The sequence below is a fragment of the Macaca nemestrina genome (genome assembly GCF_043159975.1).
Source record: "Macaca nemestrina isolate mMacNem1 chromosome 11 unlocalized genomic scaffold, mMacNem.hap1 SUPER_11_unloc_1, whole genome shotgun sequence".
Classification (NCBI taxonomy): Eukaryota; Metazoa; Chordata; class Mammalia; order Primates; family Cercopithecidae; genus Macaca; species Macaca nemestrina.
Genome location: NW_027257572.1, coordinates 1,019,516 through 1,046,652, shown reverse-complemented (window position 1 = coordinate 1,046,652; position 27,137 = coordinate 1,019,516). Strand labels below are relative to the sequence as shown.

At 50.8% G+C, this 27,137-nt stretch overlaps 1 pseudogene; it reads right to left on the bottom strand.

Moving 5' to 3' along the window:
- Positions 1-6: 6 nt before the first annotated feature.
- On the bottom strand, positions 7-24,693 carry LOC139361129 (SH3 domain and tetratricopeptide repeat-containing protein 1-like; annotated as a pseudogene).
- Positions 24,694-27,137: the final 2,444 nt, after the last annotated feature.

Sequence of the window (27,137 nt, the reverse complement as noted above, 5' to 3'; positions counted from 1 at the left end):
GGCCACGCGCTCGTTCAGCCGGTCCCCTGGGGTACAGGCCAAAGGGGCAGGTGTGAGGATGTGGCTCCCTGGGGCAGGGAGGGCACAGGCCCCTCCGGAGCAGGTATGCAGACTCCAGGCAGCACACCTGGCTTGCCGCCAGGCACCTGTGGTCACCTGGGCAGCTCTGGCCATTCCCTTCCAGGTTCCCAGACTCACTTTCCCATCTGCAAAGCAGAACTAATAAGGCCTGCCCCTGTCTACTGTGAGGCTTTGGTAAAGTTGGACTTGGATGGCCCAGCTCTGTGCCTACACATAGCCACCTGCCTTTGCTCACTGGTTTTCACCAGGGGAGCCCAAAAGCCATGCAGTCCAGGTGCTCCCGGGCACCCTGGCTCCAGGCAACCCACAGACGTGACATCCAACTCCTCTGGGGTGTGTCACGATCAGAGACCCCTACCTCGGGGAGTCAGCTGCGCACCTACTGTGTACTGGGCCACGGGGCACAAGGGGCTGGGACATGTGGCCTGCATAGGGTTCCCTGTCTCTGGAGGGGGACAGACAACCCTGGCACAGCACCAGGGGATGCCCGGCCTTAAGGAGCAGGCTGCTGGAAGGGGAACTTGGATTTTATCAGCCAGAGAGCCATGTGGTTGATAAGGGTGGGAAGGGCACAAGAGAAAGGGAATGTGCCACTCAGCCTGGCACATACAGGGACCAACGAGATGCCTGGCATGTCTGGAAGGCAGAGGGCACACTGGGCGGCCCTTGTGGTCAGCAGCGGGAACAGGTAGAGGAAGCAGAGCTCAGTCAGGCAGGGAGCTCTGCACTGTGTGAGAGACCCCGGGCTGTGCCCCACGGCCGGACGAGGAAGCCAGTTGGGCAGATCTGCCTGCCTGGACAGGAGACCAGGAAAATCCAGCAGCTGTTTCAGCTCCTGGCCTGCAGACCTGGAGGCTAGGCTCTGGCAAAGTGTGGGTCCTGGCAGGGTGGGGGCTCAGGGGACTTACCCAGAGTGATGCTGAGTGCTAGGGCCATGTGGGCAAACTCCAAGCCCTCCTGGGGCTTCTCCAGTGTGGCCAGGAGTGCCACCAGCTTCTAGCACAGCTGTAGCTGCAGCTCCGCCTTATGGTTGCCCGTAGTCACTGCAGGGGCAGGGCCAGGTCCTACCACACAGGCAGGTGGGGCCAGGTTTCCCGAAGCACCCACCTTGCCCAGCGCCCTCCTCAGAGCTCAAACATGTGCTTGGAGCTTCCCACGCCCCAGCTACCCCTGCACCTCGACACAGCTCTGTGCTCTGGGTTAACACACAGTTCAGACACCCAAGTTGGGGGCTGAAGAGTCACCCGAGGCCCATCCAGCTACACCCGACAGCCTCAGACCAGCCTCTCCCACCTGGGCCCCGGGGGTCTGACTGGGGGGAGCCAGCACTCCTCTCTGCTCTAAAAACACCACATTTATCTGTGCCCAGGGCCGAGCCACACCGTGAGCTCAGAGGAAGGGAGAAGCCGTGCCACTTCGGGGTGCACGCAGACCTGGGCCTCCCACTGACATGCTGTGTGTCCTTTGACATGTCCCTGTGCCTCTCTAAGCCTCAGTTTCCTCATCTGGAAGATGGGGACAGGATTTCCCACTCATAGTTGCTGGAGGTCGTCAGGTACAAGGGTAGAGCCATTGTCACGTCCAGGCCCTGAGCATTTGTCCCGGGCAGGGGCACGGTCAATATCATTCCCGGTAAGACCACTTGGAAACTAATCATGTGCATGGGTGGCCCTGCCTCCAGGTGGGAGGCCTCAGCCCTCCAGGTGCCCCCCTGAGGCCCACCCACATCAGCCCACAGGCCAGCTCACCCGGTAGAAGGACATGCCTTCCTCCCGCTCCCAGGCCCCATTGAAGAAGATGTCTCCGGCTGCCTCAAACAGCTGCAGCCCCAGGCTGGGGTCGCCTGTGTACAGGGCCACATTCTGTGCCACCTGAAAGGAGACAGCAGTTTCCTCAAGACCCACACCTGGCGAGGTGGCTACGCGCACCTTTGCCAGCCTCCTTCCTCTCACACACTCCAGGTACACCTGAGCATTTTTCAGACCCTGTGCATCAGGGCTGCCCCCACCACTGGCATGAGGACAATGAACTGATGCACCTGAGTGCCAGGAGGTGACTGAGCAGCTGCAGCCCAGGAGCCCGACACCTATGAATCCTACCACTAGGGCTAGCCCTAGCCCACTCCCCCTGCACTCAAACCAGTCTCCGTGGCCCCCAGATTGCTGGGAGCCCAGCCACTGGCTCCTTTCTGCGTTGCTACATCCCTGCCACAGCAGCAGTGTTTGTGGGTGGGCCTGGTCCCCTCTTGACCATGAGCTCTTGATCCCTCTCCTCAGCTCAAGGAAGTATACAGCAGGTGCTCAATAATGAAAGCTTCACCAGGCTCGTGGGCTTCACAATTTGTTCCAGATCACACTGTGTTTGGGAAAGCCTCTGAAAACAGCCACTATGATAGATTCATTTTGTAAGGAGATGTGCCACATGTCGCTTGGAGCAAGTTCTTCTGTGTGTTAACTGAGTGGTCACATTATTTGAGCATGTGCTGTATACCAGTAGGTGCTGTGCACTGTGAGGGGCCACGCCTCTGCCCTCAGGGAGAAGATGCTGGCCACTGGGGGAGGATGTGAAGGAACCAGTTGGAGGGAGGGAAAAGGCACACCACAGGTGCTCTGCAGTGGCTTAGGAATGAGTGGATGGATGGATGAATGGATGAGGAGACGTAGACACATGGATGGATGGATGGGTATGTGGATAGATTAATGCTTGGATGGATGAATGGATGAATGGATGGATGGATGGATGGGCGGGTGGGTGGGTGGAATGATGTGTGTATGTCTGTATGTATGTATGGGTGGGTAGATAATGTATGGATGGGTGGAGGGTAGATGATGTATGTACATGTGGATGCATAGATGGTGGACAGACGAATGTATAGATAAACAAATGGACAGAAAAATGAATGGAGGGATGGATTAATAGGTAGACTGGGCCGGGCGCGGTGGCTCAAGCCTGTAATCCCAGCACTTTGGGAGGCCGAGGGGGGCGGATCACAAGGTCAGGAGATCGAGACCACAGTGAAACCCCGTCTCTACTAAAAATACAAAAAATTAGCCGGGCGCGGTGGCGGGCGCCTGTAGTCCCAGCTACTCAGGAGGCTGAGGCAGGAGAATGGCGGGAACCCGGGAGGCGGAGCTTGCAGTGAGCCAAGATCGGGCCACTGCACTCCAGCCTGGGCAACAGCGTGAGACTCCGTCTCAAAAAAAAAAAAAAAAAAAAAAAAAAAAAAATAGGTAGACTGGTGGGTGGATGGATGAATGATTGATGGATGGACGAATGGTGAATGGATGGATGGGAGAAAGGATGGATGATGGAAGGATGGATGGATGATGGAAGGATGGATGAATGGATGGGTGGATGGACGATGGATGGATGGAAGGATGAACAGGTGGATGGATGGATGATGGAAGCATGAATGGATAATGGAAGCATGGATAGATGATGGATGGATGAATGGATAAATAGATATGTGGATGGATGATGGATGGATGGAAGGATGAACAGGTGAATGGATGGATGATGGAAGGATGAATGGACAGATGGATGGAACAACAGGTGAATGGATGGATAGACGGATGAATGGATAAAAGGATGGATGAATGATGGATGGATGAATGGACAGATGGATGAATGGACAGATGGATGATGGAGGGATGGATGGATGATGGAAGGATGGATGAATGGATGGGTGGATGGACGATGGATGGATGGAAGGATGAACAGGTGGATGGATGGATGATGGAAGCATGAATGGATAATGGAAGCATGGAGAGATGATGGATGGATGAATGGATAAATAGATATGTGGATGGATGATGGATGGATGGAAGGATGAACAGGTGAATGGATGGATGATGGAAGGATGAATGGACAGATGGATGGAACAACAGGTGAATGGATGGATAGACGGGTGAATGGATAAAAGGATGGATGAATGATGGATGGATGAATGGACAGATGGATGAATGGACAGATGGATGATGGAGGGATGGATGATGGATGGATGGATGGATGGATGGATGGATGGATAGATGATGGATGGATGGAAGGATGAACAGATGAATGGATGGATGATGGAAGGATGGAGGGATGAATGGATAAATGGATAGATGGATGAATGATGGATGGATGGAAGGATGAACAGGTGGTGAGTAGATGGTTGATGGAAGGATGGATGGATGATGGATGGATACATGGACGAATGGATAAATGGATGAATGGATAAATGGATGGATGGATGGATGATGGATGGATGGTGGATGGATGAATGGTAGATGGACGGAAGGATGAACAGGTGGATGGATGGTTGATGGAAGGATGAATGGACGGATGGATGGATGAACAGGTGAATGGATGGATAGACGGGCGAATGGATGGATGATAAATGGATGGAGGATGAATGATAAAAGGATGGATGGATGAATAGACAGATGGATGGATGATGGCTGAATGGATGATGGATGGATGGAAAGATGAACAGATGAATGGATGGATGATGGAAGGATGCATGATGGAAAGATGGATGGATGATGGAAGGATGGATGGATGAATGAATGGATAAATGGATGGATGGAAGGATGAACAGGAAGTGAATGGATGGATGATGGAAGGATAGATAGATGATAGATGAATGGATGGATATATGGATGAATGGATAAATGGATAGATGGATGAAGGATGGATGGATGGAAGGATAAACAGGTGAATGGATGGATGATGGAAGGATGGATGGATGAATGGACGAACAGGTGGATGGATGGATGGTGGCTGAATGAATGGATGATAAAGGAATGCATGAATGATGGATGGACTAATGGATGGATGGTTGGATGGATGGATGGATGATGGATGGATGAATGGAAGGATGAACAGGTGAATGGATGGATGATAGAAGGATGGATGATGGATGGATGGAAGAATGAACAGGTGAATGGATGATGGAAGGATGGAAGAATGGATGGAGGGATGGATGAACAGGTGAATGAATGGATGGATGGATGATAAAAGGATGGATGATAAAAGGACGGATGATGACTGAATGGATGGATGGATGGACAGGTGAATGGATGGATCATGGATGGATGGAAGATGGTTGGATGGATATTGGAAAGATGGATGGAAGGATGGATGGACGGAAGGATGGATGGATGGAAGGATGGATGGATGGATGGACGAAGAGGTGAATGGATGGACAAAGAGGTGAACAGAAGAATGATGGATGGATGGATGGATAGGAGGATGAACAGTTGGATGGATGATGGAAAGATAGATGGAAGGATGAATGGATGGACGAACAGGTGAATGGATGGACGAACAGGTGAATGGATGGATGGACAGGTGAATGGATGGATGGATGATAGATGGATGGATGGACGGAGGGATGGATGATGGATGGATGGATGGATGGGTGGGAAAATGAACAGGTGAATGGATGGATGATGGATGATGGATGATGGATGGATGGATGGATGGATGGATGGATGGATGGAAGGAAGGAAGGACCCACAGGTATATGGGAAGATGATGGAAGAATGGATGGATGGATGAATGGATAATGGACGGATGGATGGAAGGATGAACAGGTAAACAGATAGATGATGGAAGGATGAATGGATGGGCGGAAGGACAGGTGAATGGATGGACAGACGGGTGAATAGATGGATGATAAAAGGATGGAAGAATGATGGATGGATGAAGGGACAGATGGATGGATGATGGATGGATGGATGGATGGATGGAAGGATGAACAGGTAAATAGATGATGGAAGGATGAACGGATGGATGGATGGACAGAGAGTGAATAGCACAGGGGCCCTCCTGCATCCCTTGCCGCTCACCTGGATGTACAGGTCCACCAGCTCGCTCTGCTGCAGGATGTAATAGATCTTCCCTGCTTGCAGCCAGGCATGCGCCTCCTTCTCTTTCTTCTGGAGGTCAATGAAAATCCCCAGACTTCGTTTGGTGTGGTCCAGAGCGGATCTGTAGGGCCTGGAATCAGACACAGGTGTCAGAACAAGGGCTCTCATCCTCCTGGAACCAGTCTGCCTCCTCCCGTGGGTCTGGTGACAGATGAATCTGGCATGTGCAGACTGGGAACGGCCCTCTTGTGTGTGCAGTGTTCTGCCCTTCCCAGGCTGCTGGGAGGGCCAGGGTGAACACACACGGCATGGAAAAGATGAAGGACATCCTTCTGAGGGAGTCGAGCATCATGCTGCCCTGTGGCAGGAGGAGTGTGCTAGTCCATCTCCCCTGCCTCCCAGACATGGCCGGTGTCTTCTCCAGACGCACCAGGAGCCGTTAGTGTTCAGAGGCTATCTAGGCCGATGGTTCTCAAGGTGTGCAGGCATCACAGTCACCCGGAGGCCTGCCCTTATAGCTTGCTGGCTTTGCCCCCCAGACCTTCCGGCTCCACAGGCCTGGGGCAGGCCCTAGAACTCCCACTTGCCACAAGCTCCTAGGTGACATGGATGCTGCTCTACTGGTCCAGGGACTACACTTTGAGAAACATTGCTCTAGCACACTGGCCCATTTTCCCTCTGTGAACCTGAGGCCAAGACTGGAGCCAGTCTCCCAGGTCCCCATGGAATCTGGCTCCTTCCCTGCTCTCTCAGTAAGTCCAACATTCCAGGGGGTGTGACTGCAGCAATGTCACTAGGCCCTGTGGGTCGGGTGGCCAGGGCCACGGTTACCCCACCAGGTCAGGATGCTCAGGGGAAGTCGAGTGGGCCACACATGGGATGTGAGACCTTGAAACCCTGCCCCAGGGAAGCAGGTGACACAATTGGCTCTGTCTTCTGTGGGAGAGAAGCCACAGGTGGCTGCTGTGGTCACTTTTAAGGGGACAGATGAAGGCCAGGAGTGAAGACTCGGGGACTCGGGGCAGGCACAGGTCAGATGACAAAAGCCACCATAGTAGGAAGAACAGTCCAGAGTGCACCTACTGCCTCTGCTGGGGTGGAGATGACCTTTGACCCAACAAGGGAGGCTCAAGCTGGGACTCATGGGCTAGCAGCAGCCCTGGGACGACCCCAGAGCTGCCAGCTCAAAGCATCTGATGCCAAGGAACCAAATGATCAAAAGGAGAGGGGCTGCTGGGGCCCTGGGCCAGCTTCCTTGTGCCCCCCTCCCTGCCCTGTCCCCCACCCCCACCACTGCAAAGCCAGCCCTCACCGCTCGGTGTCCAGGGACAGGTAGAGCTGACTGATGGTCTCCAGGAGCTGCCCTCTCCAGCACCTTGTCGGCCACCTTGCGGGCCAGGGAGAGCTGGAGCTCATGGTAGATGACACACTGGGCCTTCCTGGGCATGACGACGCTGTAGAAGTAGCACAGCCGCTGGACGGTCCGCAGCTGGCCTGGGCAGAAGACAAAATGCAAGATGTTAGTCTCCCAGCATCGAAGCGAGGCTGGCTGGGCTCGGAGGCCCCTGCGCCGTGCTTGCCTCCTTCACACCTCTGTGAGCCTGGGCCCCATAGGCGGGGAGCCTGAGCGCAGACAGGCCATGCACCTGTGCCAGGATAGATGCCAAGCACACCGTGAAATGGGCACAGCTTGGTGCAGATGCTCATGGTACAGGCCGGCCTTCTTTACAACTCCCAGGGCCGAGGTCCTGGCCAGTCTCAGCCCCTGCACCAGGCCATCTATTTCTGCTTCACAAAGCCCCTCTGGCTAGGACCAGGGCCGCCTTCAGCCTGAGCTGATGAGGCCAGGGGCACAAGTAGCCGCTGTCGCAGATGGAACCCTGAGAGAGCAAAGCCAAGCGTCATGTCTGCCACACACGGCATCATGTTGGGGGAATGGGATTCAAAGCCAGCCCCTGGCGTTCCCACACATGCTTCTCTGATGCAACCAGTCTCCAAACCCACAGGCTCACTGGCCTCTCCCAAAGCCAGTGTGCTGGGAACGGTGGAAAGCTTCTGATTTTCTAGTGTCAGAAACATTCCGGAGATTCACACAGGAAACCAGGTACGCCGAATGGACATCTGTCACACACGCCACCCAACAACAGCTGAATACACAGTCCTCTCGAGCACCCACGGGACATTCCCCATGACGGACCATGTGCCAGGCCACAAAACGAGCCTCAGTGAATGGAGAAGGACTGAGACCAAAGCAGAGGTGTTCTTCAGCTGTACTGGCATGAAACTGGAAATCGACAGTGAAGGAAATGTGGGAAATTCAAAAATATGTGGAAACTACACACTCCTACACAACCAGTGAGTCAAAGAGACCATCAGGGAAACCGAAAACTAATTTGAGAAGAATGCAAACAAATGCACAGCCCGGGCCGGCGCAGTGGCTCACGCCTGTCATCCCAGCACTGTGGGAGGCCGAGGTGGGAGGATCGCTTGAGTCCAGGAGTTTGAGATCAGCCTGGGAAACACGGTGAAACCTCATCTCTACAAAAAAAAAAAAAAAAATACAAAAATTAGCCGGGTGGGGTGGTGCACGTCTGTAATCCCAGCTACTCGGGAGGCTGAGGCATGAGAATGGCTTGAACCTGGGTAGAAGTTGCAGTGAGCCAAGATTGCACCACTGCACCCCAGCCTGGGCAATAGAGCAAAACTCTGTCTTTAAAAAAAAAAATAGCACAGCCCATCAAAAATTCCAAGATGCAGTTAAGGCAGTGCTGAAAGGGAAATTTATTACTGTAAATGTCTACATTCAAAGAAAGAAGAAAAATCTGAAATCAAAAACCTAACCTTCCACCTTGAGAAACTAAAAAAAGAATGAACTAAACCCAAAGCGAATAAAAGGGAGAAAATAATAAACATAAGAGTGGAAACGGGAAGTAAAAATACAGAGAATGGAAAAACAAAAGAGATAGTCAACAGAACCAAAAGTGGGTTTTTTGAAAATAATAACAAAATTGACAAATCTTTCACCAGACTGACCAAGAAAAGAAAGATAGGACACAAATGACTAAAATCAGACTGAGCACCATGGCTCACGCCTGTCATCCCAGCGCTTTGTGAGGCCTAGGGGGAAGGATCGCTGAGGCCAGCATTCAAGACCAGCCTGGGGGAACATGATGAGACCCCATCTCTAATATAAATAAATAAATAAATAAATAAATAAATAAATAAATAAGAACCCAAGTTTCTCAAATCAGAAATGAGAGAGGAAACATTATTGCCAACCTGACAGAAATAAAAGGATTCCATGAAAACACTACGAACAATCGTACACCAACAAATCTGACCATCTAGACACAACAGCCAAACTCCTAGAAGGACACAAACTACGGAAAGTGACTCAAAAATGACCCCAGGTAAGCACGTGGGCTATCAGCCCCGCCCTCGGTCTCCTCGACCGATCAGCCCAGGGTGGGGAGACAGGGAAGCATGATCCCCGTTCCCTGGCCTGCATTTCCAAGTCTGAATCCCCCAGCACCCGGGGGAGGGCCTCGTACGAGGAGGTGCCACAGGCTATTGTGCCAGGAGCCACCGGAGGCTGCAGTGGGGGCTGGGGCACTGGGTTCCTGCAGGGTCTCCTTCCAGTCAGAGAATGCCCCTGGGGAAGAAGCCTGGGTCTGAACCCCCCAACCCTCCTTGGGCAGATGTGTGGGACCGGGGCCCCTTCACACGGTCCTTTCCAAAATCTCATCCCTCCTAGGGCCAGGAGTGGGTGCCAGGCCTGTGCTGGGAAATGGGCAGATTTGACCACAGCCCCTAGGGCTCTGGTCCAGGCAACAGGAGGCACCTCTGAGTGGTTTCACTGTGCCATGACGTCCATCCTGGGAGGATGGCCAAAGTGCTGCAAGGCAGAGGGGACCCACAACAGTATCCCTTGTCTCAGCCATTTCCCTGGACTCAACTTCCTCATCTATCCTCTGTGGCCTAGATTTCGGACAGCCCTGCCCACCTACTGTCCGTTCACTGCTCAGTCTGCAGTGACTGTTCCATAGCACTCCATGGCTCCCCAGTGCTCTTGGGGAAAAGGCCAAGCCACAGTCTGAGGCCTCAGGCCCTGCTTAGCTCTCCAGAAGAGCTCACCATCCAGCACCCAACCCACCCACTCCCAACTCTGCACCTCCCTGCATAAGCCCTGCTCACTCACCCCCGCTCACACCCCACTCATCCCCGCTCACACTCCCGCTCACTCACCCCCACTCACTCACCCCCACTCACACCCCACTCACCCCCGCTCACCCCACTCAACCCCGCTCACAACCCACTCAACCCCACTCACTCACCCCCACTCACACCCCACTCACCCCCGCTCACACCCCACTCACCCCCGCTCACAACCCACTCAACCCCACTCACTCACCCCCACTCACACCCCACTCACCCCCGCTCACACCCCACTCACCCCCGCTCACACCCCACTCAACCCCGCTCACAACCCACTCAACCCCACTCACTCACCCCCACTCGCTCACCCCTGGGCATTCACACAGGCTACACCACCAGCCCCTCCCCCACCACCAGCCCCTCATCCACCACCTATTACTAGACTAAATCCTCTCAACCCTCTGGTCCTAGACAAAAGAGGCTTCCCTAACCCGGGGCCAAGTGCTGCCCCACCATCACGCCACTCACCCTTTTGCGGCTTCTGTGGCCTGAAGCTCACATTCCCACGCTCAGTCTCTGTCACCCGCGGACCCCACAAGCCCCATTTGTGGGTGGGGCCTGGCACACTCTGCACAACGAGCTGCTTTTGCATGAACTACTCTGCGGCTTTGGGCAATCACCCGCCCGTGTCCTCTGTGAAGTGGGATGACAGGTGCGCAGGCTGCCGACATACCAAGCAGATAACACGGGCACAAGAACTGGCGTTCAGGGCTTGGCTCATGGAGGGGCCCCAAGTCCCAGCGCAGCAGATCCTGCCTTGATCCCAGGGTTATGTCTAGGAATTCCCAGCATGCAGGACTTTCAGTGCTCAAGGCAAGATGGTCCCTGGGCAAACCAGGAGGAGCTGGCTGCCTCAGAAGGGCACAGAGGGCCTGGCCCTGCATGGGAACCGCCTGTCTCCAGGGCGCTTGCCAACATCTGCTGCTGGCCATGACTCAGCACTTTCGATGGTGGAAAAACCACCACTTGTTTCTGAATCACAAACCCCAAGTGTGCCCTGACCCGAGTGGCCCCAGAAGGTGCACAGGAGGAACTGGGGCACTCACTCTCCACATGGCCCATCTCCACGGCGACCAGAAGGGCTCACTCATAGTAGCCCTTGCCCTGCTGGGCCAGGCCCTGGCGGGTGCAGAGGTGGCCCAGCTACAGGAGCACATGGGTGAAGTCCCGGCCACACTCCCTGCAGGGCAGGCACAGGGTCCTGCAGTTGGCCAGCACTACTGCCTGGTTCCTCCGCTGGCCCAGGTCCCAAGCCACCCGTGAGGCACAGTAGTAGCCCTCGGCTGCCTGCCTCGTCCGGCCCGTCCTCTTCAGAGCCACGGCCACCATGTTGGCAATCACACCCTCCTGGTCCTCGCTGGCCACCACTGCGTCCTGGACAGACTGCAGGAAGTTCAGGGCCACAGGGCTCTGTCCATGAAGCACGTGCAGCCAGGCCAGGCCCACCAGGCAGTCCACGATGGCACGGACTCCGGCAACAGCACTGGCTTCCACCGCCTGCGTCATGAAGGTGATGGCTGGGCCGTGGTAGCCACGGTGGCTGTACAGTTGGGCCAGGCTGGCGTGGAGAAGGCCGCGCAGCGCCTGGCCTGTGCCTGGGGTTAGGGAGGCCAGCGCTCGCCTGAGGTAGTGGGAAGTCTGGGTGAGGAGGCTGTGGGGCTGGAGGGCGTTCTGGAGCACCAGGTTCATGCTTCTCAGCGATCCGGCCGGCGAGTCCTGTGTCCTCAATGAGGCCACCTTGACACAGCCCAGCACCAGGTGGGACAGGCACTTGCGGCCAGGAGTAGGAGCCAGGAGTAGATGTCAGCCAGGAGTGGGGAGCAGTCTGAGAGCCACGCAGCCTCTGGGGCTCCCGAGTCCCTGTGCAAAAGCAGCAGCCGCTCTAGGAAGGGCAGGGCCTCCTCGGGCTGCTTGAGGCGCACATGGTGTCTGGCCAGCAGGAAGCAGGCCCGGGCCTCGGCCGGCAGGCTCTGGCCACCCACCGCCTGCTGCAGCGCCAGCTGTAGGAGCTCTCCCTCCACCTCGGTGCTGCAGATGTTGCCGGGCGTCCCCAGGAGCAGGGCCATAACTTTGGGAACCGCCTGTGTACACTTCTCCCGGTTCTGCTTCTCTTAAACGCTGGCCAGGTTGGCGTACACAGCCACCACCAGGAGCAGGTCCCCAAAGCTGCCCTCCAGGGCCCCCAGTGCTTCCTCAAAGTACACCCGGGCCTGGGACAGCTTGAGTCTCCTGCTGCACAGCCACCCCAGAAGGAAACAGAGTCTGGCCAGGGCCATGAGGAGGCCAGCTTTCTTGGCTGCCCCTTGGGCCTGTGCCAGGCACCCAGTCAGCTCCTCTTCGTTGCTAAAGCTGCAGAACATGCCACTCAGCCATGGCAGCACCACGTCATACAGGCCACGGAAGCTGGCCTTGTACCCGGGGGCGTTCAGGAACAGCAGCAGTGAGCTCAGGGCCTCCGGGTCCTCCCAGTCGTCCTCAGCTTCCAAGCAGAAGGAGGGCTCCTCGGGGTCCTGCAAGCTCACGTTGCTGGACGCCGCACAGAGACCCCAGGACGCTGGCTGCTGGGGGCAGCCTGGGCAGGTCTTGCATTGTTCCAGAACATTCTTCACCTTCGGCAGGGTCTCCTGTGGCTCCGGGCCCAGGCAAGGCGGAGGTATTTCTGCAAGTCACAAGAACACCTAGACAGATTAGAGTCCAGCAGTGAGTCCTTGGTCCACTGGGGGCAGGGTCCCCGCATCCCCGCCCTCTGTGTCCCTGGCGCAGCTTGCCATGAGCCCTTGAGAATTATGTGCAATGCAAACCCGGGGCCTGGAGCACGGAGGAACTCCGGCACTATGGGGACACAGAGAACACGCAGGCCCGTGGCCCGACTCTCCTACAAAATCACCCTTCTGTCCTGCTTTGTCGCCACCTCACAGCATGGTTTGAGGAGACTATGTCAGCTCAGTGATCCCTCAGAGATGCCTTTCCCTTTAGAAAGAATCAAAGCCTTCTAACTGGACCCATGTATATGCAGCACTACAACTACAAATGCAACTTTTGTCGGCATATTGGGCCCCCCGGTGCGGTACAGGAATCCATGAAACCCTCAACAGCCAATCAGAGCTATGGATCAGCTCAAAAGCTGCTATGCAAAATTGGTAAAGCCACCGACGGCACAGGACAGGGGTGTTGTACCCATGTACCCAGCTCCGTGCAGGGAAACGGACCATCCCTGCAGGAAGGATGGGAAAGCTTCCAGGCCCCTGTGGCCACCTTCACCTTGGATGGTCTGAAAACCTGAAGCCCTCAGTTCCTAAAGGGTTAACAAAGGCCAGCCTGCTCAAGCAACCCACTGGTGCCTGCTGGCTTTGGTGGATTCCTAGCCAAATCCCCCTCCCAGAGGTGAGCAAACAAGCGCATTTCCTGTCGGAAAACCTGGGATGAAAGGAGGCATTACTGGGAAGGAAAAACCTAGATTGAAACAGACTCTCTGTTTCAAGCTCACACGTAAAAAATATTTTCAATACAAACTGCCTCCTTATTCATCTGTAAAGCCTTGGAATTAAAAAAGTAAATAAATACGATTTCGAGGCAAATGTCTGACTTGACTACACTAGATGAGCTAAGAAATCTCCCCCACCCGGCAGAGGCACACAGCCCCTCCCAGCCACTACCCTGGCCTCCGGGGCAGCTGGAGAGCCACGTGCCTTGGCTCCAGAGACTTTGGCAGAGGGTGGAACCACCCCCTCCCCGAGGCAAACCTACAACAGCCTTCCCTTCCTCTCTGGCTCCCCTCAGGAAGGAGCAGACCCTTCAAGGACCTCAGTTGAGGCCCCTGCAACCTAAGGCTCTGAATTCTGCTACCCGCTGAGGACAGTGTGGCCTCCCATCTCTGAGGCGGAGCACAGGGTGAACTGTAGCTTCTCCAGGTCATGAAAAAGGAACCCACAGCTACATGTGGGCCCCAGCAGTGGAAAGGATGCCCCACCTCGGTCGGGGACCAGGCGGGGGTCAGCATGTTCATTGGAAGAAGTGTGGGACCCCACGGCCTCCAGTGCCAGAGTAGACGGGAGGTTCAGGCCCACCTCAGGCGATGTCCCTCAAGTCCCCGGCCCACACCACAGAGGGGTGACAGCCGCATCCAATGCCCACCGTACTCAGCTCTGTCCCCTCCCCCGGCGTTACTCCAAGGCCCAGCTCATAACCAGAGGAAGCCTGAGCCACGGGCAAAACCTATTTTGTTCCCGAGGCTGCTCGGTCTCAGCTTCCTCTACTGAGTCTGGCAAGGGAGAAAAGAGAAGCAATCAACACCCCCAGCCAGCACCTCTGGGCCCATGTCAGGTTGAGCTGGTGTCGGTGTTGCAGGGTGAGAGCATCGCAGGGTTCAAGGGTGGAAAGTCATATCATCCTCCTCCCTCCTGGATCATGGGAACAACATCACTGGGGGGTGGACACTTTCTGCGATATTGGGAGTAACATCGTCTTCTGTGCCTTGGAATATTCAGGACAATATCACGGGGTGGGGCTTGTACATCTTCTGCAGTATTGGGAATGAAATTATCCTCTCTCCCCCTGCAAATTCTGAAAGATATCACAGAGTGGGTGTTCACCTGCTGCGACATGGGGATTAGCACCATCTTCTCCCCTTCCGGATATCAGGAAGACTATCACACAGGGGTGTACGGTGTCTCCGATACTAGGAGTAATATCAACCTCTCAGCCTTGGAATATTACGAAGAATATCACAGGGTGGATGTACACCCCCTGCCATATTGGGAGTAATATCAGCCTCTCCTCTCCATGGATATTAGGAACAATATCCCAGGCTGGGTGTACGCCTCCTGCTCTATGGGAAGTCATATCATCTTCTCCCTTCCAGGATATTAATAACAATATCACAGGGTGGGTGAACACAGCCTGCGATACTGGAATTATGATCATCCTCTCCCCCTCCAGATACTAGGAACCATATCACAGAAGAGCTGTACCCTCCCTGCGATATTGGGAGTAATATCATATGCTGCTTCTGTGAATATTAGGAGTAATATCACCGGGTGGCTGTCCATTCATTGCTATGGTGGGAGTCATGTCATATTCTACCCCTCTCAATATTAGGATCAGTGTCACAGGGTGATTGTACCCCTACTGTGGTATTGAAACGAAAATCATGCTCTCTGTCCCTGGATATTAGGAAGAACATCACAGGTAGGTGTTCACCCCCGGCAGTATTAGGAGCAATAATATGATTAATTAGTAAACATCAATGATCGATTTTAATAATTATCAGGCTGGTCTCGAAGTCTTGACCTCAGGTGATCTGCCGCCTCAGCCTCCCAAAGTGCTGGAATTACAGGCGTGAGCCACCGCGCCCGGCCAACACTTCTTGACATCCCTTTTTGGACCTCAAATTTAGCATGCCGAAAACACACTTTTGATTCCCCCTGCTATAACCCACTCCTCCCATAGTCTTCCCGATCCCAATAACAGCATCTCTAGTCTTCCAGTTACTCAGGCCAAAGTCCTTGACATCATTCTTAAAACTTCTTTTTCTCTCTCTTGTCATCCAACCCATTTAAACTCTTCTTTCAAAATATGTGCCAGACCTAACCACTTCTCACCTTTCTTATCATTTCCAACCAGGTCCAGCTCTCATCATAGCGCTCTGGGTTACTGCAAAAGCCTCCCAATCGCCAGGCACAGTGGCTCACGCCTATAATCCCAGCCCTTTGGTAGGCCAAGGCAGGTGGATCATCAGAGGTCAGGAGCTCAAGACCAGCCTGACCAACATGGTGAAACCCCTCCACAAAAAATATAACACATTAGCCGAGCATGGTGGTGGGCGCCTGTAATCCCAGCTATCCGGGAGACTGAAGCAGGAGAATCACTTGAACTCAGAAGGCAGAGGTTACAGTGAGCCGAGATCCTGCCATTGCACTCCAGCCTGGGTGACAAGAGCGAAACTCCATCTCAGAAGGTTAAAAAAAAAAAAAAAAAAAAAGCCTCCCAACTCACCTGTCTCCTTCCGCCTTTCACCCTGCTCTGCATTCTACCTTCCACTCTCAAATATTTCAGAAAAAAAAAAGAATTATATCCACAGAGAGAGAAAGTACAAATGGGGTGAAAGGTTTGGGGAATCTGAGGGAAGAGTATATGGGAATTGTCTGTACTACTTTTGCAACTTTTCAATAAGTATGAATTATTTCGAATTCAAGAGTTAAACAAAGAGAAAAAAAACAAAACAAAAAAACACTATCTCCCTTTGTGAATCCATCCTGTCTTTCCCCTGGCAACTTAAGGACGCTCTCGACTAAGCACATCTATTTTTTCATGAACACTAAAAGAACTCTTGCCTAGTTTTGACTTTCTGTGCTTGGCAGTAGAAGTATGTGTGTGTCTGTGTGTGTATTTCATATATATGTGTGTGTATATATATGTGTGTGATGTGTATGTATATATAGAGAGGGAAATATATATATATGAACATATATATAAAAATATATATTGTTTATTTATATGGTAATGTGTATGTATATAAATATATGTGTGTGTGTGTAGATGTATATAATACATACGCCATAGCCTGTCCTTAACCAGTTTTAAACTTAGTCGGAAAAACACATACCTAAGCAGAGAATTTCAAAATAATATGATCAACATTTTGATAGAGGGATGTGTTGCTATGGAACACGCTGCTAAGACACAAAACCTCCTAGATGGGGCAATGAATGAACAAAGTTTTGCACCTACAGGCACCCCCTCTGATATCCCCTCCAACCTTTATAGTTATATGCATTTGCTTCCCCCAGGACCCCTATTTCATAAGGGTTAGTCCTAGAGTCTAGCAAGTTCCTACTACAGCTGGCACACGTATGCCATTCAAGAAACAGTGGTGGAGTGAATGACGAGTTAAGAACCATTTGTCAGCCAGTGCTCAGTAATACAACATGCACTGGTATGCAAATTCTATTTTTGTTGAAAGCAACAGCAGGATCACAAATTCTCTTTCCAGAGAAAGCAAACCTCAAAAGCTTCTTTACCCTACTAGAGCACGTCATAAGAAGCTCCCCTTATATAAAAGAAAACCTCATTCGTTATCAATGGCATGGAAACCTAATAAGCCTTCACCTCTGATGACATCTCTTCCATCCCCAGGGCTAGAGAAAGGAGGTTCCGGAAACCCTGGTAGTTGTGAAGGTGGCTCCGAGCTCTGACAGTCTTGAACCCTGCGGGCGCGGAGGTCACACAGCAGAACAACCGAGGCAAGCATCATCAGGCTTCGAGTAGGTTTGAACCAGAGGTGGCAAATAGGCTGCAGCCAACCGAAAACACCAGAGATTCATGGTGGCCACCTGAGGGGTTGTGCTCTTAAAACACAAAAATAAAAAATAAAAATTAAAAAATTAGAAAAGGAAGGGGTCAAGAATCCATCAGGTCTGACTGAGACGTGTATCAGTGACTAACACCCCGTATGACAAAAGTACTCCGGTGCGCTTTGGGTACTCACAGCTTCAGCAGTGTTCAAAGGCGTGCGCTGCCCTAAGACTAAGCCACGGGAATACCCCCAGCAACACTGCCAGGAGAAACGTCTCCCATTGATTTGGCTAGAAATACAGTTGTCTTTAACAAATTAACATGGAATAAATCCGGACTGATTAGAGCCTGTGAGAATGCCCTTCTCAATGATAACAGTCATCACTACAATCTCCAAACATCTGCAATCCTGCAGGGAGGAGCTGTGACAGTGCAGGCCACATGTTCAGATTGCTTCCCAGATTGCCTGTTACAGAATGAAAGAAATGAAACCGCCCTAAGAATGTCTTCAGTCACATTTAGCCAGTTGTTCCTTTGTGTGCATCTCTGTGCTAAAATGGCCATTCTTCCCCACAGCCTGAAGTCATATGCTAAAATAAATGAGACTCACACGAAGCCAGAAACGTGCAGATGCGAGGAAACCCACACAAACGAAATGGGCTGGAGAGTGTGGCCAGGAGGATGGTACTTCCCAGGAAGCAATTACTCCATCTCTGCCCACGAAGCAGGCAGCTGTCATTGTCCCCAGGCCCACGCCAGCCACTCGAAGTAGGTTCTAACCAAACTACCTCCAACAATCAACGTAAATACACCACACAATTGGCTTCTGAAAGGACACCTTGCAACCAACAAGAAACTGTGAGCACAACTTTGAAAAACTGTGCAACTAAAAACCTTGGAAAGGGATCAACACTGCCACATTTTGACTCAAATACTGTTACGTGGTAGCACCGCAAGAATTCACTGAAACAAAAGAATGAATGAGGAATACGTTTCTATAGGAATCAGAGGAAGCATGACTAACCATTTAAAGAAATAGGTCAAGAAACTGCTAGGTTCAAATGCTACCGTGAGACACTGTCAGGGCCTTAGGCAAATTCACTTCTCTTGGTCCTCTTTCTAGGTTCATCAAAAACCCGCTTTGGATTAGGGAATCTGTTGCTTCCCAAAGCCTTCCTTCTGTGATTCCAGCCTAGATTTTAGGACTGCTCTCCCACTTGGTATATGAAAGCACTTTCTATGTAGAATAGCAGGAGTACATTTCTGTGTTGAATGCGGTTTGGGACCTACTCTATGAGGCAGAATATCATCATGGAACTTGAAGCATGTCGACAAGGCGCACTCTAGATAAGGATAACACAAAAGATGTGGCCATACACCTGTGCATGCCTGGCAGGTAGATGGGGAAGTCTCATTTAATGAAGCCGGGGTGCCCGTTGCACCTGAGCATCCTCAGTCCACGTCAAGTTCACAACGTCCTTCTGACATCAAACCACATGTATCCCATACTTTCCCATACTTTCTACCCAAGATTAAAATATGCAGAGCACCGTGATAAAGAGGCCTCCAACCCCAGCATGTGGGCTCTCATTCTGTAGAATTACATACTTTTGGTGCAAAATGATCACCAGGCTGCAGCGGCAAGCAAGACTGGGCTCCGTGGGGACAGCAGGCCCTGCAGCAGCCACCACTCCTGTCGCCACAGTCTGATGCAGCTGCAGAGAAGCTGTGGCTGAGGCCATTCACTTTGTGAGAGAACCACACAGGAGGGAAAAGGTAGGGAAGGTAGGGAAGAGGCCAATGTCAGGCTTCTGAGCCCAATCCGAGCCACCGCATCCCCTGTGACTTGCAGGTATACACCCAGATGGCCTGAAGTAACTGTAGAATCACAAGCTTGCAGTGAGCTGAGATCCGGCCACTGCACTCCAGCCTGGGTGACAGAGCAAGACTCCGTCTCAAAAAAAAAAAAAAAAAAAGAAGTGCAAATGCCCTGTCCCGCCTTAACTGATGACATTCTACCACAAAAGAAGTGAAAATGGCTGGTCCTTGCCTTAAGGGATGATATTATCTTAAGGGATGATAATTCCTTTTCCTGGCTTATTCTGGCTCAAAAAGCTTCCCCACTGAGCACCTTGTGACCCCCACTCCTGCCTGCCAGAGAACAACCCACCTTTGACTGCAATTTTCCTTTACCTACCCAAACCCTATAAAACAGTCCCACCCTCATCTCCTTTCCCTGACTCTCTTTTCGGACTCAGCCCGCCTGCACCCAGGTGATTCAAAAGCTTTATTGCTCACACAAAGCCTGTTTGGTGGTCTCTTCACACGGACACGCATGACAGGCAGGTGCAGAGCCAGGGAAGGACTTGTGATGAGAACGGAAAGGAATGCGTCTCCCTGTACACACACTCGGATTTTATGACAATGTGCGCAGGGGGCTGAACTGGATGCCTGAGAAATTCCTACAAGTTCTTTTGCTGATTTTCTAAATATTGGTGTAAAATCTGAACTCAGACAAAATTTTTTTAAATCACTTCAATCAACATTTTTGTCTAGTGCTCAGCATCATGTCTACGTGATCATCTAGAAAACCAACTTCTGTTCTAAGGCTCACATCCTCCTATAAAGTCCCAGGGATTTTACGGGGGAATGCACCTCTCATTCGCATCAAGAACACACACAACTACCATTCAAGAAATGCTTAATTTGCTTACATAATTTTTTTAACACCCAGATTTGAAATACAACAGAGAAGACAACTTTTTGATAGCTCTGCTTTCCAACTGCGAACTGTGGGTGGAGAAAATAACCTGCCATGATTTCTAACCAGTCAACAACCTGTCTTCCCTGGCTGCAGTAGGAGCAATCTTTCTGAGCTCAGGAGGAAAAAGAACCCAGCTGGTTAGGGGACAGATAACCATCAGTTCTCAGCGGGCTTCCCGGGTCCCAAATCCCCATGTGATACTGGAAGAAAAAAGCTATCAATGACCAAGCATCTGAACGCTTATCCCACCTCGCCATCTGCTTCTCCTGCCATCCAAATTTGAAATTAATACGCCTGCTATTAGGGAACAGAGTTGGTGCTGCATCTGTCTTCCTAAAATGACAGATAATTACCAGCCCACAATGGCTTCTAATCAGATTTGAGTAGTCCCTTAGACAGGAAGCTAAAGTGCCTCAGCACTAAACTGAGAAGAAAACAGGAACTGGAATGCTCTAGGTTTGATTTTTTCCCCCTTGTTCGAAAGTGGCTGTTCCCGAATCTCCTTCTACTGTCTTGTTTATAAAATGTATGAGAAACAGGGATATTCAAAGACATGATAGAAATGGCCACTTTTTCTAGGTACAAACTCGTGAACATTATTTTCAGCTGCTGGGCTTTTTCTCCACAAACTGTGAGCCTGGAGTACATTTTCTCCCTCGTGGTTACACATTCAGAGTCAGGGAAGGTGGCTTTAGCAGTAAAGAGGGGAGTGCAGTGAGAAGTGACCGGACACTGAGAAGGACAGACAGGGACTCTACCTCGGTGGCCTACAGCATTCCTGGGCCTCTGCCTTTACTTTTCTATCTGTACAAGGGATCTAAAAGCCCGTGATTCTAGGCCACGACAGCTCTTCATACACACATACACTAACATCACACGCCTATGTGAAAAGCTGTGACACTTGGCTGATTTCCTGAAGAAGTTATCTTGTATCATTTCCACTCAAGTACTCCACGTCCTTCTGAGGATGATGGGCTATCCCACAGCCATGTGTGTAACCTCTCCTGCTTACGATCCCTGTTCACATAGCATTTTCCAAAAGCATTTGGTGTGAAGTGACAGAAGAAAGAAGAATAAGGTTCTTTCAGCCCATTCATTCATTCATCCATTAACAAATATGGACTGACTATCTATGTGCCAGGCACTGGTGATATAACAGGGAACATATATTTTTGTAGGTAGAGATAGACAACCAAAAAGTATGTTAAAGAGTGATCAATGCTGTAGAGGAAAATACACCAAGAAACAGGAAAGAAAAATACCCCTAGCCACCCTACACTGGGGTGATGCTAGCATTACAAAATGGAAACAGCGGCCGGGCGCGGTGGCTCACACCTGTACTCTCAGCTCTTTGGGAGACTGAGGCAGGCAGATCACTTGAGTTCAGGAGTTCAAGATCAGCCTGACCGACACGGCTAAACCCTGTCTCTACTAAAAACACAAAAATTAGCTGGATGTGGTGGCACATGCCTGTAATCGCAGTTACTCAGGAAGCTGAGGCACAAGAATCACTTGAACCTGGGAGGCAGAGGTTGGAGTGAGCCGAGATCATGCCACTGCACTCCAGCCTGGGTGACAGAGCAAGACTCTGTCTCAAAAAAAAAATTAAATTAAAAAAATGTAAACAGAGAATAAGATACCAAAAGAAAGAACATGAACGATTAATTGTAACAAAAGCCTTTGTAAGCTGATACTTTCCTTCCTGGATCCTTGTCCCTTACAAATGGAAAAAAGGGTGGGTAGGGGGTAGCATCTAGTCCAGGGTCCATCCCCAGCCTCCTCACTCTGGCAATCACGAGTCCCCAACTCCTGGGGAGGGGTACTTTCTCGGCTGGCTTCACCCACATGGAAGGCACTGCCACAGGTGTTCAGAAACCAGGAGTACCTTGAAATGGGCAATGTGCTTTGGGTAGGAGACCTACAATTTCCCCAAAGAAACCACGGCACAAAAGTGACCCACATAGGAGGTACCAACAGCTGTTAAATACTTGGTGGCAAAAACTGATGTCATACCTTCTGTACAGTAGACACACACCCAAATAAAACTTGCCAAAATAGCAGAGAAAAAGATACAGAAGACATCCAGTGCCATTCTGTTACAGAAATATTTTTATCCCAAAGCCAGGGACCTCTCTGGAACACTGTTTATTTCCATGTTTCATGGAAGATGTTTGAGTGCACTCACGTGCGTCTCAACAAACTTCCAGTCTCTGTTCTAAACCCTGTGGCTCCTCAGCAAAACCCAAAAACAAGTATCAGTTTTCCTTCCAAATGGGAAATTTCCTGACCTAGCGAAACCAGCATCAAATCCACTTATTATGAGATAGCTGATTACAGGTGAAGCCCTCTAGTCCAGGATGACTCCCCTCCTGCAGGAGCCGGAAGGATGGGCAGAGCACTGGCCTGCCAGACCACATCTCCAGGCAGTTTGAAACCATGGCTGCTCAGGTAAGCCGTGATAAAAATCAAAACCAAGTATTTCTGAAAAGTGTTCATGTCAAGAACCAGGCCGGGCGCGGTGGCTCAAGCCTGTAATCCCAGCACTTTGGGAGGCCGAGGCGGGTGGATCACGAGGTCAGGAGATCAAGACCATCCTGGCTAACATGGTGAAACCCCGTCTCTACTAAAAATACAAAAAACTAGCCGGGCGTGGTGGCGGGCGCCTGTAGTCCCAGCTACTCGGAGGCTGAGGCAGGAGAATGGCGTGAACCTGGGAGGCGGAGCTTGCAGTGAGCCGAGATCGCGCCACTGCACTCCAGCCTGGGTGACACAGCGCGAGACTCCGTCTCAAAAAAAAAAAAAAAAAAGAACCAGACCTCGGACCAGACTCAGCAGAAATGGATGTTGCACGGTTTGTTCAGAGAGACCTCCTCTCCATGTCCCCTCTCCGCAGGACCTCCCTCCTTGCACTCGGGGCCCAGGGACAATGGACCACTCTTTTACCTCTAGCCCAGTGCATTTTCAGGAACAGCTCCCAGACTGTACCAGACCCTGAAATGTATTCACTGAATGCACTATTTCTTGAAATGATCATAAATCACCTACTATAACAAGAATTGTTTTAAAAGTGTTCTCTCTCTCTCTCTCTCTCTCTCTCTCTCGGGAATCGTGCCATGAGTTGGAGCAAGCAGTTTTGCTTCTCTCTACTGCAATTCTATCACTTGCAAAATGTTAACAATTACTGTGTTCACCCATAGCATTGTTGTAAACAGCCTTAAGACCCACTTCATGTAGCCGGCCTGGAGCACAGACCCTGTCACATGGTAAATGCCCACTGAAGGTGAGTTATCTGTAGCTATTATTACCTGCGACTCCAGCGAACAAAAGGAGTCGATCAGGTCTCATCGTATCACCATGAAAGGATGTCCATGTAGGCTGCTGAGTGGGAGTGGGGGGACTCAATGTTTATCAGGTACTATTTTGTTTTTTAGAATGTGTACATATATATTTGTAGGTACACTGGAAAGGATCTGGAAGGAAATACACCCAGTGTTAATCGTGACTACCCCAAAGACACATTCGTCCAAACACACAACAGAAAAACACTCACTATCTTTCTGTCTTCCATAGCATTTGAACTATTTTCAATAAGCATCTATGGCTTTTGTAAAGTTTTTGAAAGGAATTTATTGCATTTTTTTCTGGAGAAACAAGCAGGAGCAGGAAAAAGGTGGAAACAGAAGGTAAAATGGAATGGGACTCAATGGAATGGAGTCCAAGCCAGGCTCGGCAGGCACACGAACCACACACCTCTCACTACAACTCAACACCAGCTCTCTCTTCTCTTGGTCCAATGGCCCAAGACTTAGAGATAAAATGTTTATTGTGATCACATCAATCACACCAAGGAGCTTGGAACCACCCTTCCACACTCCTCTGGTTCTGTATATCTGCCCAGGGCTGTTAGCTTTCCTCCTGTGTCTTTGGCTGGCCTGTAATCCCCTAGTGGCGCAAATGCACCCTGACATTTAGCCATCATCCCCACAACACTCAGCCCCGTATAGAGACCAGGGCAGTGATGCCCACTCGGACTGTGTTTCTACTTATAAAGCAAAGGACCAGGGGCCAGATGCGACTTGTCTTTGGTAACTCACCAGCTGTTGCTTGAACCAGAACAAAGCCAGGTCTCCTGATGCCCAGAAAAGAGCTAGTGCCTGTCCCGCTAGAAACGTGGTGAAAATGTTTTGCTTGCTGTGAAAAGATGCACTACTGGAGAAGATGGGTGCAACTTCCCATGGAGGCACTCAGTCCAGATCACCAGGAAACAGGGCTGCCGGATGAGACACTCGGCCCAGATCACCAGGAAACAGGGCTGCCGGATGAGACACTCAGCCCAGATCACCAGGAAACAGGGCTGCCAGATGAGACACTCAGCCCAGATCACCAGAACACAGGGCTGCTGGATGAGACACTCGGCCCAGGTCACTAGGAAACAGGGCTGCCGGATGAGACACTAAGCCCACCCACCGGAAAGGAAATCTGGCTGGGCAGTGGAGGGAATTTCACACAGCGCAACCTCAGCAAGAGCATGAACAAAACAAAAAATACCTGACTGGAAAGTCATAGTCTGGCTAGCAAATTCGAAACAGAGCCACAATCCTAGCAGCACACATCACTGCAACACAGAGCTTCAGTCAGTGTGCGCACACTTTAAGGAGAAATGTAGAATGTCCATGTTTTTGGAACAAGGGTGCTATTTGTGTGTGTGTGATGTCAAAGAAAACAGCTGAGAAGAAACTGTTGGCAAGGAAATAGAAATAGGCGCCCTTACACATTGACAGTGAGATAACAGTATGGCCCTAATGGAAGGGAATCCAGCAACACCCATCAACATTTAAAATGCGCAGAACCCTGGATCCCACAATTCCATTTCTAGCAATGCATCCTATGAACATATTCACGCAAATATGCAAGAATTAGAACTCAGCATTGATTAATCGAAACGGTTGGGAACAACCTAAATACTTACCGGTGGACAACCGTGTTTATCTTATGCCAACATCTGTGTTTTTAAAAACAAGACACATAGGCTTGGCGCAGTGGCTCACGTATGTAATCCCAGCAGTCTGAGAGGCTGAGGCAGGTGGATCACGAGGCCAAGATATCCAGACCATCCTGGCCCACATGGTGAAACCTCGTCTCTACTAAAAATACAAAACTTATCTGGGCGTGGTGGTGCACACCTGTAGTCCCAGCTACTCAGGAGGTTGAGGCAGGAGAACCGCTTGAACCTGGGAGTCGAAGGTTGCAGTGAGCTGAGATCACGCCACCATAGTGACAGAGCAAGACTCTGCCTTGGAAAAACAAACAAAAACTGGCAACAGTGGTCACAGGGCAGTGATGGGAGTAGGACTGCCTTTCACTCTCCAGGACCTTTTGAACGTCACTCATATTACATCTTCAAAATATGACTACAGTAAATATTTTCAAAGTAACTATGAAAAACTGGGAGAATAATAATATCTAACACACAGGACTGCTGTATAATTAAAGGATGAAAAACATTAAGCACTATCAGAGTTCAAAGGAAGAAAGATTAATTCTAGCTTGGATGTCAGAGCGGGGATCATGTAAAGGAAGTGAGGATTTCAAGTCTTGAAGGATGGAGAAGATTTAAAGAGGCAGAAGTGTGGAGATGATGCCCCAGATGGAGATAAGAACATAGGCGAAGACGATGAAGAGATGAGAAGGTATAAATTCTAAGTGCAGCTCTCAGGCTGGGCTTCAGAACAGGGCTTAGGCAACAAGCTGGAGCGCGAGGCTGACGGCGGGAATGGAAACACTGAAGCCCAAACTTGCGTATCACGCCCTGATCATGAGCCTTGAATGCCAAGCCAGGGAACCCGTCCTTGATCTTAACAATGAAAAATCACTGGGCCGGGTGTGGCGGCTCATCCCTGTAATCCAGTGCTTTGAGAGGCTGAGACGAGAGGACTGCTTGAGGCCAGGAGTTTGAAACCACTCTGGACAGCACGGCAAGACTCTGTTCTTACAAAAAATTTAAAAATTAGCTGGGCAGGATAGCACAACTGTAGTTCCAGCTACTCAGGAGGCTGAGGCGGGAGGATCACTTGAGCCCAGGAATTTAGGGTTACAGTGAGCTGTAATGGCACGCCTGCATTCCAGCCTGAGCAACAGAGCAAGGGCATGTCTCAAAAATCAAATCAAATGAAATGAAATCACTACAAGTTTGTATAGACATAAAGTATAAAATCATACCATATATGATTTAATCCAGATATATAATATAAATTAGAGGGGGAAAAGAGAATTTAGGAAGCTATTATAAGAAAACAAGACTCAACTAAGACATGAGCAAAGGCCCTGGGCTCACAGCACTATCTTTATATAAAGGAATGAACTACCACATTTATTTTCATGGCATCACCAACTTAGATGCCAACAGGCTACAGTATTCTGGAACCATCTCTGTATCAGTCAAATCAGATGGCCATAATACCATAGGCAAATACCATCAAAAACACCATAGGCTGTATGGTTGAAACATTAGTTTATTTCTCACAGCTCTGGAGGCTGGAAGTCCAGGATCAAAGTGTTGGCCAACTCAGTGCCGGGACAGGGACCTCTTCCTGGCTTGCAGACAGCCACCTTTCTTCTTGTTTCCTCACACTAGGGCAGTGGGAGCTCTCTACTTTCTCTTTTTTCTTTTTTTGAGACAGAGTCTCGCTCTGTCACCAGGCTGGAGTGTAGTGGCACAATCTCAGCTCACTGCAACCTCTGACTCTCTGGTTCAAGCAACTCTCCTGCCTCAGCCTCCCGAGTAGCTGGGATTACAGGCACGTACCACCGCAGCCAACTAATTTTGGTATTTTTAGTAGAAACAGGGTTTCACGATGGTCTCAATCTCCTGAGTTTGTGATCTGCCCATCACGACCTCCCAAAGTGCTGGGATTACAGGTGTGAGCCAC